A 12,704-nucleotide genomic window follows, 5' to 3' on the forward strand; every position below is an offset into this window, starting at 1 on the left:
GAATATTGTTTGATTTTTTAATATGGAGCGCACTTTTTTTTTACATTATTAATTTGCACTATATATATATATATATTGTAACGACCCGTTTGGTCGTTTAGCACTTTTGGACTCTTTTTCGCTAAAACACCCTTTCCGTAGCCTTAAACGGTATTCTTGACTTGTGGGATGGATGACATGGTTATTTAATTGATGGGTAATTTTTGAAATATATTTATTTAATGTTTGTGAATAGTTTATTCATAGGAATATTATTTGCAAACATTTAGAATATAAGTTGGTAAATAGTATTTGACGGAGTGAGTAAATTTTTAAAGTACACAAAGTGATTAAGTGAGTAAGTGAATTGAGGAAAGTATTATGATAAGTCATCGGGCCAGGCCCACTTCAAATGACCCATACATATTAGTGGCCTAGGGTTCCAAAATGATATATTTACATTTGGCTTGCAAAAGAAAAGAAAAGGAGAAGGCAAAAAAAAAAAAAAAAAAACTGAAGGGATTTTCGTGCAAAAAAGTTTAAGGGGATCAGGTGAGTCTCACCTGAAAATTTGTTCTTGGTGTAATATAATTAATTCTATGTGCTTAGTGATTAGGTAATAATGGTCATGTTAGAGATGATGTTGGTAATGACTATGAACGTAATGGACTAATAATGAAGTTATGATTTGAGATAATCATTAGATAATAATGAGAAAAGGAGGAAGTGTTAATGGAGTCATGTAAATGTTGGGTGTTTATGCTACTGGTTTCCCGATTCTATTGATTGCAGAGAATAAAGCATGTTCTTTCAAGACATTATTAAGAAGTTATGTTAATTACATACCATCTCTTTCTTTAGGTAGCATATTCTCAACTAATATGGTGCTGGCTAGTTGCTAATTAAGTAGTTATGTGGTTATCCTTAGCTTTACAATAGCTTATTAGAGGTTATTACAAGTTGGTGATATTAATATACAACTTACATGATATAGACGTAAGATAGGAATTATATGGCTGAAAACATAATTCAAATGAAATGATGTAAAGATTAAAGTATTTAACTTCTTCTGTAAGATAGGTTATGAAAACTAGAAAGGGAAAAGTGTAGATCTTCCGATTTTGAGAACTTTCATCTGCTTATCATGTTGCACTTCAATTTTGGTATATTTGGGTTATGTAATTTAACATCAGGGTATTGGATTATATGTAAACCTTCAAGTTCATGGTATTTGAGATGTGTGGAGCTAGATTTTAAATTCTAAGTTAAGATTTTGTGGTAATTGATAGTTTTGAATCCTAATCTTAAGAAATAAGAAATTATAATTTGAGAATCCATTATGGATGGAATTGACTAATTTTCTGAATATAGGACCCTTAGGTTATGGGCAAAACAATTTTTAAAGAAAATTCCAGTTTTGCTCTTCTGGGCTCGAGGTCACTTTTCGAGGTGCGTTTTTGCGTTCCGAATATAAGTATAGCAATATGGGTGTCCTTAGATTCGTATTTTAATGTAAATCGCGTATTTGATAGATTTCGATCACTCAGCGGCTCTACGCAAAGGAAAGGCATTGGTTTGATCGTTCGTGGCACCCGCTTGGCATTGAGGTAGGTTACGGTCTACTTTAGTTAGACTCTGATTAGAGAATCATATGTAGTTGTAGAAAGTGACGGGGATAGAATGATAGGCCTTCGGGCATGAAGTGAAGGTGAATTCCAATTAGGTTGGTTTTGTCAGCTATTATGTGGGCTTGTCGCCAAATATGTTATTTATGTGATTATCACTTGTTTGTATCTCCGTCACATACTAGTTCAGTCCTCACATGAAAAGGAATGGTAATATTGATAATTGAATAGTGGACAGTAATATGACTTGTACTTGTTGATTTATATTGGTGATATTGTTGAGATGGATATCATGCATGGCATGCTTTCCATGTTATTGTTGTGATGATTGGTGAGGTGAGTGATTGAGAGACTCCGAGGTTTTTGCCGGAGATTGAGAGTGATTAATAGCCTCCGAGGTTTCTGTCGAAGAGCACGAGTGGTACATGGACTTCACGGGTCCCCCATGGGTCATGGCTTTGAAGCACTGCCCTTAGCATGTGTGTACGAGAGTGGAGTGAGAGAGGTGACTATTGCATTGCATTGCATTCATCCACTCATATATTTGACTGATCATTTGGTGAATTATATCTGTCTTGGTTGATTTCATGATTCCTTTACACTTTACTTGTATATGATATGTGACCATACCTGTTTGCTCTATGTGCTACTTGTTGGTTTCAACTTCTTCATACGTTATCTAATCATTGTCGGCCTATGATGCTTACCGGTACCAGTGTTGTACTGATACTACTCTTGCTGCACTTTTGTTGAGTGCAGAGTACGATCCAGGCTCCAGTTCTACACCCCGTGGCTGATACGCGAGGGTGACATCTTTCAGTCATTCAGGGTGAGCTACTTGGTCATCCGTGGCCCCTGAAGGACCTCCTCTATTTATTTCTGTTTTTGTATCCGACAGACAATATGTAGCCTTCGGTATTTTTAGACTTATATTCCGTATTATGTTAGTGCTCTTGTACCCTTTGACCAGATTTTGGGGTTGTCGTGACATTTCTAGTTATGATAAGTATTTAAGACTTGATAACTTATTCTTATTTAATTTTCCGCTTATTTAACTTGTTATTAGTAATGTGGTTCGCCTACTCGGAGGGATAGTGTAGGTGCCACCACGACTCGCGAATTGGGTCGTAACATATATATATACTATGTTCAAAACACGATTAATATAACATTGTAGTTTGCACTCCGTATCTAAAACTTTAGTATGTTAGTGTTTACTACGAATACAAAGTCTGCACTTTTTTTTACATTATTTTTTTTTTAATATGGGGTTCACTTTTTTTTACAGTGAGTTTGGAGATGGTGGGTTCCACTTTTTTTTTTTTTTTAATATTGCTTGATGTTGTTTAGTATAAGGTCCACCCTTTATGGGGTGCACTTTTTTTTTTTCTTTTTTTGAACATTATTAGTTTGTACTATTTTTATGCATATAATATATATACATATACTATGTTCAAAACACGATTGATATAACATTATAATTTGTGTTCCGTATCTAAAACTTTATTATATTAGTGTTTGCTACGAATACAAAGTCTGCATTTTTTTTTTTGACATTGTTTATTTTTTTAATATGGGATTCACTTTTTTTTTTATATATATTGCTTGATTCTGTCAATATGGGATACTATGTTCAAAACACGATTAATATAATATTGTAGTTTGTGCTCCGTATTTAAAACTTTATTATATTAGTGTTTGCTACGAATACGCACGTGGCAATGAATCCATCATTATTGACTTAATGAGATACTTTGGAAATTACATGAATATTGTTTGATTTTTTAATACGGGGTGCACTTTTTTTTTTTGGACATTATTAATTTGCACTATTTTTATGCATATATATATATATATATTTTATTGGAACGGACGACGAAAAGGTTGAGCCAAGTGGCTCTTCTATATAGTTAAAATATGTTTAATATGGGGCCTAATTTTTTTTTTTTAACATTATTTATTTTTTTAATATGAGATTCACTTTTTTTTTTAATATTGCTTGATTTTGTTAATATGGGGTCCACTTTTTTTTTTCCCGTGAGTTTGGATGTGGTGGGTTCCACTGGTTGGTGTTTAATATGGGGCCCACAATTTTTTTTAGTTGTTGTTTAATATATATGGGCTCCACAATTTTTTTATTAGGGGCCCACATTGGACGACGAAAAAGGAGCCCAACCGGCTCTTCTATATAGTTAGAATAGAAAATAGGCAAATCGAGATGTCAATTTCCACACTTAAATCACCTCTAATTTTGAATTTTACTAGTTTAAATTCAAATTCATTGTTTGTTCATCTTAATCGTAGTAAATTGAGCCGTGACCCATTTATTAACTCAACTACTTATTCATTAAAATCTTAGCCTAACCCTTTAATGCATGCCTAAACTTGAGTTGGAACTTGGAAGTTCAATTATGTCGAGACACTCGATCCACCTTAACACAACACATTTTGGACGTAGGGCCTGTTTGGAAAGCCACCTGGTAATTGGAATTGGTGTAACTACTAAGATAGTAATTAGTCAGCTCAACTTATTTATTTGTCATAACGTAATTACAGTGTAATTACAAGTGTGTTGTTTGGTTACACAAATGTAATTACACAATTAGTTTAATTTAAAAATAAAATTTAGTTATAAAAAATTTAGAATTAACATTTAAAAAATATTTTCGTTTATAAATGATATTAAATTAGTTATTCAATAACACATTGTTTCTTTAAAATATATTAATTAATAATCATATAATTGTAACTAATATTGTAAAAAATAGTTGATATATATATATTTTTTTTCAAATTAATAATATTTAAATTTAAATTAATTATAAAACTTAAAAGAAGAACTTTGTTGCGAGAACGTCATGGATTGGATGTTTGACAAAAAAATAATATTTATAAATATAATGCCACATTATTCAAATGTTTGACACAAAAATTCATCAAATGTAAGTGAAAAATAAACAACATGCAATGTGAAAGCAAATAACTTAAAATTGAAAATATAACCTAAATTCAAAATCCAAAAGAAAAAGTTTAACATTGTTGACACCCAATTTTGTCTCACCCTTCCTCCGAAATATCTATTTACGCTTCTAATGTTTTTGACAACTTAAGAAATAATTATTTATATTTTACTATAATTATTAGCTTCTCATTAATACCGGCGTTTCTTTATCCTATTGTAGTCACTAGCTATTGTTATTTTTATTATTACCGTTATTACCATTATTATTGTTATTATTATTATTATTATTATTATTATTATTATTATTATTTGTTATTATTACTATAGAGGTATCAAGCTGCTAAGTCATACTATGAAAGTGCGGGAAAGGGTGGTGGAGATGAGGGTGAGGAGAGGTGTGTCTATTTCAGAGAACCAGTTCGGATTCATGCCGGGACGCTCAACTACAGAAGTCATCCATCTTGTGAGAAGGTTGGTGGAGCAATATAGGGAGAGGAAGAAGGACTTACACATGGTATTCATCGACCTAGAAAAGGCTTATGACAAAGTTCCAAGACAGATCCTATGAAAATGCTTGAAGGCTAAAAGTGTACCTGTGGCGTACATTAGGGTGATCAAGGACGTGTATGAGGGAGCCAAAACCAGGGTAAGGACAGTAGGAGGAGACTCAGAGCACTTTCCAGTTGTGATGGGGTTGCATCAAGGATCAGCTCTTAGTCCGTTTTTATTTGCCTTGGTGATGGATGAATTGACACGGCAAATTCAAGGTGAGGTGCCATGGTGTATGTTGTTCGCGGACGACATAGTCCTGATCGACAAGACTCGTAGCGGAGTTAACGCTAAGCTGGAGAGTTGGAGACATACTCTGGAGTCTAAAGGGTTTAAGCTGAGTAGGACCAAGACAGAGTACTTGGAGTGTAAGTTCAGTGAAGTACCTCAGGAGGCTGGCTTGGAAGTGAGACTTGGTACCCAGGCCATCCAGAAGAAAAGTAGTTTCAAGTACCTTGGGTCTATTCTGCAAAGCTGCGGGGAGATTGACGATGATGTCACACATCGTATTGGGGCAAGGTGGATGAAATGGAGGCTTGCTTCCGGAGTGCTATGTGACAAGAAGGTGCCACCAAAACTTAAGGGAAAGTTCTACAAAGTGGCGGTTAGACCGACTATGTTGTATGGGGCGGAGTGTTGGCCGGTTAAGATCTCTCACGTTCAAAAGATGAAAGTTTCCGAGATGAGAATGTTAAGATGGATGTGTAGCCACACTAGGAGTGACAGGATTAGGAATGAGCATATTCGGGATAAGGTGGGGGTGGCCTCGGTGGAAGATAAGATGCGAGAAGCGAGATTGAGATGGTTTGGACATGTGAAGAGTAGAGACACAGATGCCCCAGTGCGGAGGTGTGAGAGGTTGGCCATGGATGGTTTCAGATGAGGTATGTAGGGGTAGACCGAAGAAGTATTGGGGAGAGTTAATTAGACACGACATGGCGCAGCTACAGCTTACCGAGGACATGACCTTAGATAGGAGGGTTTGGAGGACCCAAATTAGGGTAGAAGGCTAGTAGATAGTCTCGTTTTCCGTTCTTATTAGTAGTCGCATTATCGCAATATAATTTCTTCTGCTCAGATTTCTGCTATTATCTGTTATTTCCTGTGCTTTGATTATCCTGTGTTATCTGTGTCGCTTGCATTATTTCATTTCATATCGCTTTGATTCTTTTAACCTTATCTGACTTCTTTTTATGATTTTATTGAGCCGATGGTCTTTCGGAAACAGCCGTCCTACCTTGGTAGGAGTAAGGTCTGCGTACACTCTACCCTCCTCAGACCCCACGATGTGGGATTTCACTGGGTTGTTGTTGTTGTTGTTGTTATTACTATTACCAATATTATTATAATTCGCATTATAATCATTTCAGCATTTTTTTACCATCCTATGCACACGCATCGCATTTATTTTCGAGCAATTAAATAATAGTGTTTATTTACTGTTGAACTTTTAAAATATTATCGCACGGTTATTACGACGTCTTATAATTTTATTTTTTTATCTGAGCACTAATAAATGCATACTTTTATATTAGGTAATATTTTAGCACATGATAGTATATAGTTAATTAAAATAGATCTTGTATTTAAATTTAGAAGCCCAAATCGTTTTCTTTCATCAGCCAATATTAGCCCAAATCCGAGCCCAATCGATCCATATTATTTTTCGGACCAGTCTATATTAATTCAGTCCATAATTAAATCCTAAAACTATTTGGGCTAAGGCTTAATTCGTGAAATCAGCCCACATCTAAATTCATCCGACCAGCCCACGTTTCATTTCATCCAACCAGCCCACACTCGTTAAGCTATACCCGGCCCACTAACTATAAAACGGCCCGGCCCAGTCGTCTAATTCTTTATCCTAATACTAATCAACGAACCCTAGCCGCACCCCCCGATTCTCTCTCTTCCCTTTTCCTCTCTCTCTCTCCTCGCAAAAATGGTGAAGATCACAGTCTCTTTCGCCTTCCCCAGACCGTGCATGGTCGATTTGGGAAGGGAAATTAATGCTTGTCCCTTTCCCCGTTAGTGTTCAACCAGGGTGAGTTCGTCTTCTTCCTCCCTCTTCTGTTGACGATCTGAAAGATTTTAATGGACTTCGTCCGTTTGTGAAGCTAAAAATCGTTTTCTTATATGTTTCTTTAATTTCGAGTAATTTTTTTTTTATGAATGTTGTCTTCTTCTTCTGGGTTTTCTGATCGATGACAGAACTCTAACGTCGTATTTGAACAAATTTTGACCAGAAATCCAGCCTAATATTTTTAATTTTCGAACCCTAGAAGTTCCTCCTATAAATAACCTCTTTGGAGGTCAATTAGGGACAGTTTTTCCAGTCGCCGAAATCCTCTAAAAAAAAGAGTTCTTTAATCGCTGAAATTCCCCTAAAAAAAGTCTTTAGCCGCCTGAAATCCCTTTAAAAAAATAAGTCTTCAATAGCCAAAAAATTCCCCCAAGAAACATTAATTTTAGCAGTTACAATTTTTTCTGGATACTAAGTCATTCTTGTTTTCTTTTGTCTCTGGAATTATTTCGAACCCAAGTATATGCGAGTTCAAATTTCGTAGTGTTCGAGGATAGATCGAAGACTTAAAACCAGTTCACTGCACCCGAAGAAGGTAAAACTTCCTCCTTATAGTTTAGTTTTAATAATTTTAATGGTGTTCATATGTTTGTATGTGTTTGTGTGGTATTAGTTTGCTAGATTAATTATTAGTTTAGCCTATCATTAGTCTTTGTAATAGAAGTCTGCTTTGGTTTAGTCTAATATAGTGTCATTTAATTTCTTATGTGTTGGCTAATGGCTGTGTTGTATGATTAGCTTGATTTAGTTTGATTAGCGTTAATGGTAGTTTAAGGGTGTACTGTTTAATTAGTCTTTACGTATGTTGAATCTAAAAAAATCATATATGTTCGAGTGTCAGTCAATATTAGTCTAGTTCCTTTGTTATATAAACATGTCATTCCCTTATTGCAAAAGTAATATCGTGTCAAAATGATTAATATGTTTAGATTAGTTTATAGGCTGCATATTTATTTAACTCGTTTATCTTGGCCCTTTGGTGGTTAGTAGCAGTTCAATATGTTTATATACCCAGATTCAATTGGGGTTTAGATAAGTATATAGGGATTTGACTTTTAAACTGTAGTGTTAAATGCTATTGTTAACCTACATCTTATCTTCAGCATGTTTAAGGGTCTAGTTGACATTTGATTTGTTTAGAATGTCCATCATTTATTGATTCCTTAATGGTACTAGTCCAGTCAATGTTCAAATAGAAGTTGAGTTCATCGCCTAGGTCCTCTATTTGTTAGAATTAAACTTAAGTGGCATGAAACTGTCTAGTGCAGCTTTAGGCATGGTTTCATTTATATTTGATAAAAACTATCTAATAGTATTGTATTGAGTTGATATGCCTCTACTGAGGTCTTTTAATGAACATTTCCTGTTTGCTTTCAACTGATTTGAGCCTAGTATGGAATATGTGTTTGATTTAACTCTATGAAGGATAATATGTTAGTATGAGTATCTACAAGCCTGTGATATGTGATATTTTTCCTCTTTAAAAATACTGGTAATGCTTGTTAAGGTTGGTTCTTATGATAAAAATGGTCCAGGATTAGTCTTTGAGTCTGTTGTCATGTCTGCTGTCAAACGTATACTCACATTTCCATGCTAATGCCATATTTTTATGTTGTATGAAATTTGATAGTACCTATACTGGTTCTAGTTGTCTTTACTGTGTATTGGTGGTATAGTGTGGCTATTTTTAGGTTCAAACTGAGACTTAGATGTGCATATAAGAGTTGAATTAAAAGGCACTGGTTTAGATGTTCGTAAGGGTTAGCTCTTGTCATGTAAAGTTTTTCCTATTCACTATCATCCTCAGCCTTGTTTGAGTCATGTCTGGATCTCTGATTTTTTTTCTTTCTTGCTTAACTTTGAAACACTGCCATCATCGACGATTAGGCATGATCTTCGAAAGCATAGCAACCTTATTTGTCATTGTATCTTATGTCCCTCTATGCCTCTTACTATGTTAACTTGTCGTGAATAATTGAGTTGGGGTTGGGCTTCTGCATTTGTTTCAGTTCTTTTTTTTACTATTTTGTTTAGGAAGTCGTTAACATATTCACTAAAGCAGTTTGCTGTTTTAATTAAGTCATTAGGTCGTTAATGGACTGTTGTAATATGTTCACTAAAATCAAGTTATGTTGCTGTCTGTTCAATTTTCTTTATGATCCTTACATTATAAGCACGTCGCGTTTGACTGAGTCATGTATACCCATGTATATAATCAGTATATTTTAGTTAATACGTTTCTGGGGAGATTAGTTGGTCATTATGGATCAAGCTTGAACCCTCCCCGGTGTTAGCCATGCCTGGGATTCATGAAATCCCTTGGAACTTGTGCAACATCGGGAAGACGGGTGCAAAAGCTTTCCGATATTAACCCCCTAAGCCTCCTTATGAATGTATATACGGAATATACTCAAATATACATAGCGAGTATACAAGTCGCTGATTTGTTTGTTTGAGTTTACCTTTTATATATTTGACCTCATTCATTGATTAGATACTAATCCTTTTCCTTTCATTTATGCATGATCATCGCATACGAGTCCTAGGGACTCGTTCTTCTTCCGCATTCGGTGTTGGGCCAAGGCCCAACGAAACATTACTTCTCTCTCTGTCCAACCCTGTCCGCAGCAAAAACGAAAAAGAAAGAAATGAAAATTTCTAGGCTAAAGCCCAATAGCATGAACAGTTCGCAGCAGTCTTAAAAATGGGCTGAGCCCATTCCCAACAGCATCACTGATCGCAGCAGCCTTAAAAAATGGGCTGAGCCCATTTTATTTTATTTACGCCTCTACTTTGTTTTTGTGCATTTAATTTGTATTATTCGACTAACCCTTTACTGTGTTTTGTTAATTTAGATGAACCTTAGCGAAATTAGTGGGGTTTAGTTTTAGTAATGGGTAGTTAATTTAAGGAAAACCAACAGTTAATTCCATAAGATTTTATTCTCTCTTTCTTTTGTTAAATTACTCATAGTATCTACAATATTATTTTCATTAGAATAATTGATTTTTCAAATAGCATGACTACATACTTTGAGCTAAAGGAATCATAATTTATTCTTGTTGTCTTAGAAATTTAAAAACGTCACTAATACGCAAATATGAACTTAAGTATATGCTATAAACAATGTGTCAAGATTTATCCAATTATACATATTTTAGCCAAATATAGTTAAATAAAGATAAAAAAAAAAAAAAAAAAAAACTCACTTCCTTTTGCATCCTATTTATAAAAATAAGTCTAGATTTTTCTACATTGCCATATTCATATAACATAATTTTATTCAAAGTTCAAATTTGCTAAGTCTTCTCTTAAAAGCTATTACTTATATGCAAACTATTATATTTTCTGCAAGTTTTATTTTAAATAACATTATTTCTTTTCATTTAATGCCTTAGCAACATTTATAAGTCTTATTTTAAATAGCATTTAAAGTCTTCTTTTATGCAAATCACTATACCTTTTACAAATATTATTTTAAATAGCATTATTGCATTTCCACTTAAAGCTTTAACAACATTTATAAGTATTATTTTAAATATCATTATTATATTTTCCTTTAAAACCTTAGTAACATTTACAAGCCATTTTCTTAAAATTTAAATGTTATATTTGCATCTTTAGCCTTAATTAACCTAAGTTTGGACGGTAACCATAATTAATGGATTCTAAAGGATGCCTAACCCCTTCCCTTTAGGATAATCTAGAACCCTTACCTAGAATCACACTAATCAAGTAGACCATTAACGGAGGTTTAGTTAGGCTTTACCTTAGTTAATAAATTAGGTGTCCTAATTCACCATTAAACTAATTAGGTGGCGACTCCTTAAAATAAAATAAATAAGGATCCCCAATATGTTGTACTCCTACATTAACCCATTTAAATGGGGTATAACAAACATAATACTCTTATGTCAAATTCCATTACTACATAAGTAAGTTCCAACATAACTTAAGTAAATAATTCAAAAGAAAGGGTATAAGTCTATAACCTCATTCACAACGAAATTCTACTTTAATAACGCCACTCGTTAGATGCCAAGTTTGTTAATGACTCCTTCTTTATGATATTAAGAGGTGTAGTTCCAAAAATTAGAATAATAACACGGTTATGCTAAATGAATAATAAAAAAAAATACGAGCAATTACATGGAACCACAATAAGTAAAGATTGGGAATGAGAAGAAAGGATATGAAAAATAAATAATATAAAAAGAAAAATACATTTTAAAAATTTAAAATAATTAAAAATTAAAAATAAATTAAAATAATAGAAATAAAAAATATACTAAAATCAAAAGAAATTAAAATAATAGAAATAAAAAATAAATTAAAAATAAAAAGAAATTAAAATAAACAAACTAAGAAGTAACCCTGTAATTATAGGGTATAATTACATCTAATTCTCAACCCCACTTGAGAATTGGAGAGTGTAATTACACTCTCACAATTACACCAAATTCTCACCTAACTGTGTAATTACTTGGCCAAACAAACAGGTCAAACTGTGTAATTACACCCAATTCCAATTACCTAGGTGACTTTCCAAACAGGCCGTAATAAATTTTAGACATGCTAATTATTCGTTTATTGATCCAATCTAACTTCTTCTTTTTTTTTTTTTTAAAAAAAAAAAACAATGTCTAAGTCAACTGTATAGACCTAGATTACTTTATCGAGTATTTATTATTTTCCGCCTTAACACAACACATTTTGGACGTAATAAATTTTAGACATGCTAGTTATTCGTCTATTGATCCAATCTGAACTTTTTTTTTTTTTTTCAGAAACAATGTCTAAGTCAATTGTATAGAACCTAGAATACTTTATCGAGTATTTATTATTCTAGCGATTATTTCATCGAGTATTTTTGGAGCCTGCTCGTGCATTGACATTGAGTTGCTTTATCAAGAAGTGCCACTATGTCAAGTTGTCAACTGATAATAAAGTAGATAGAGATCTCTTTTTCAATCTTCAAATCTAGTCCAGATTCTAGCACAGTTTTTTTTTTTTTTTTTTTTTTTTTTTTTGCATTATCCAAATTCTTATTAAGATAACTAGATAAGATAGTCCATTAAACAAAAAAAAAAATGACATATAGCATAACATCCAGAATAATACTACTCAATTCTTACCGAACTCGTAGTTGAAACGCAACTCATCTCAGAACAATCTCAACATAAAATGAGTACTAACTGATATTGTGCGTCGTATAAGTGGTGTTAGTCTATTGTCACCATTCAACTTGTGAGTCTTGATCGATGACTATATTGCTTGATTTTCACACTTTCTGTTTCAAATTGATGTTTACTTTTTTTTTCAGAGCCATGGTATTACAATTATACTAAAAAGGAGGTATTGTCATCTAAATGTGGTCTTAAATGTGAACGATTGTTGTAGTTTGGTATGTTCTCGTTTAGATTGTACAACAAGAAGCACCAGTGGTCTAGTGGTAGAATAGAACGCTGCCACGGTATAGACCAGGGTTTCGATTCCGGTTGGTGCA

At 33.5% G+C, this 12,704-nt stretch overlaps 2 long non-coding RNA genes across 2 annotated transcripts; both read left to right on the forward strand.

The window, feature by feature from the left end:
* The first annotated feature begins 476 nt into the window (after nt 1–476).
* On the forward strand, nt 477–4,043 carry LOC132638083 (uncharacterized). The gene is made up of 4 exons (XR_009581600.1): nt 477–531; nt 1,351–1,428; nt 1,512–1,586; nt 2,364–4,043. It is a non-coding gene; the product is annotated as an uncharacterized LOC132638083 (long non-coding RNA).
* A 2,957-nt stretch (nt 4,044–7,000) lies between these two features.
* Nucleotides 7,001–10,161, forward strand: LOC132634919 (uncharacterized). The gene is made up of 2 exons (XR_009580363.1): nt 7,001–7,159; nt 7,659–10,161. It is a non-coding gene; the product is annotated as an uncharacterized LOC132634919 (long non-coding RNA).
* Nucleotides 10,162–12,704: the final 2,543 nt, after the last annotated feature.

This window comes from Lycium barbarum, chromosome 4 (genome assembly GCF_019175385.1).
Source record: "Lycium barbarum isolate Lr01 chromosome 4, ASM1917538v2, whole genome shotgun sequence".
Lineage (NCBI taxonomy): Eukaryota > Viridiplantae > Streptophyta > Magnoliopsida > Solanales > Solanaceae > Lycium > Lycium barbarum.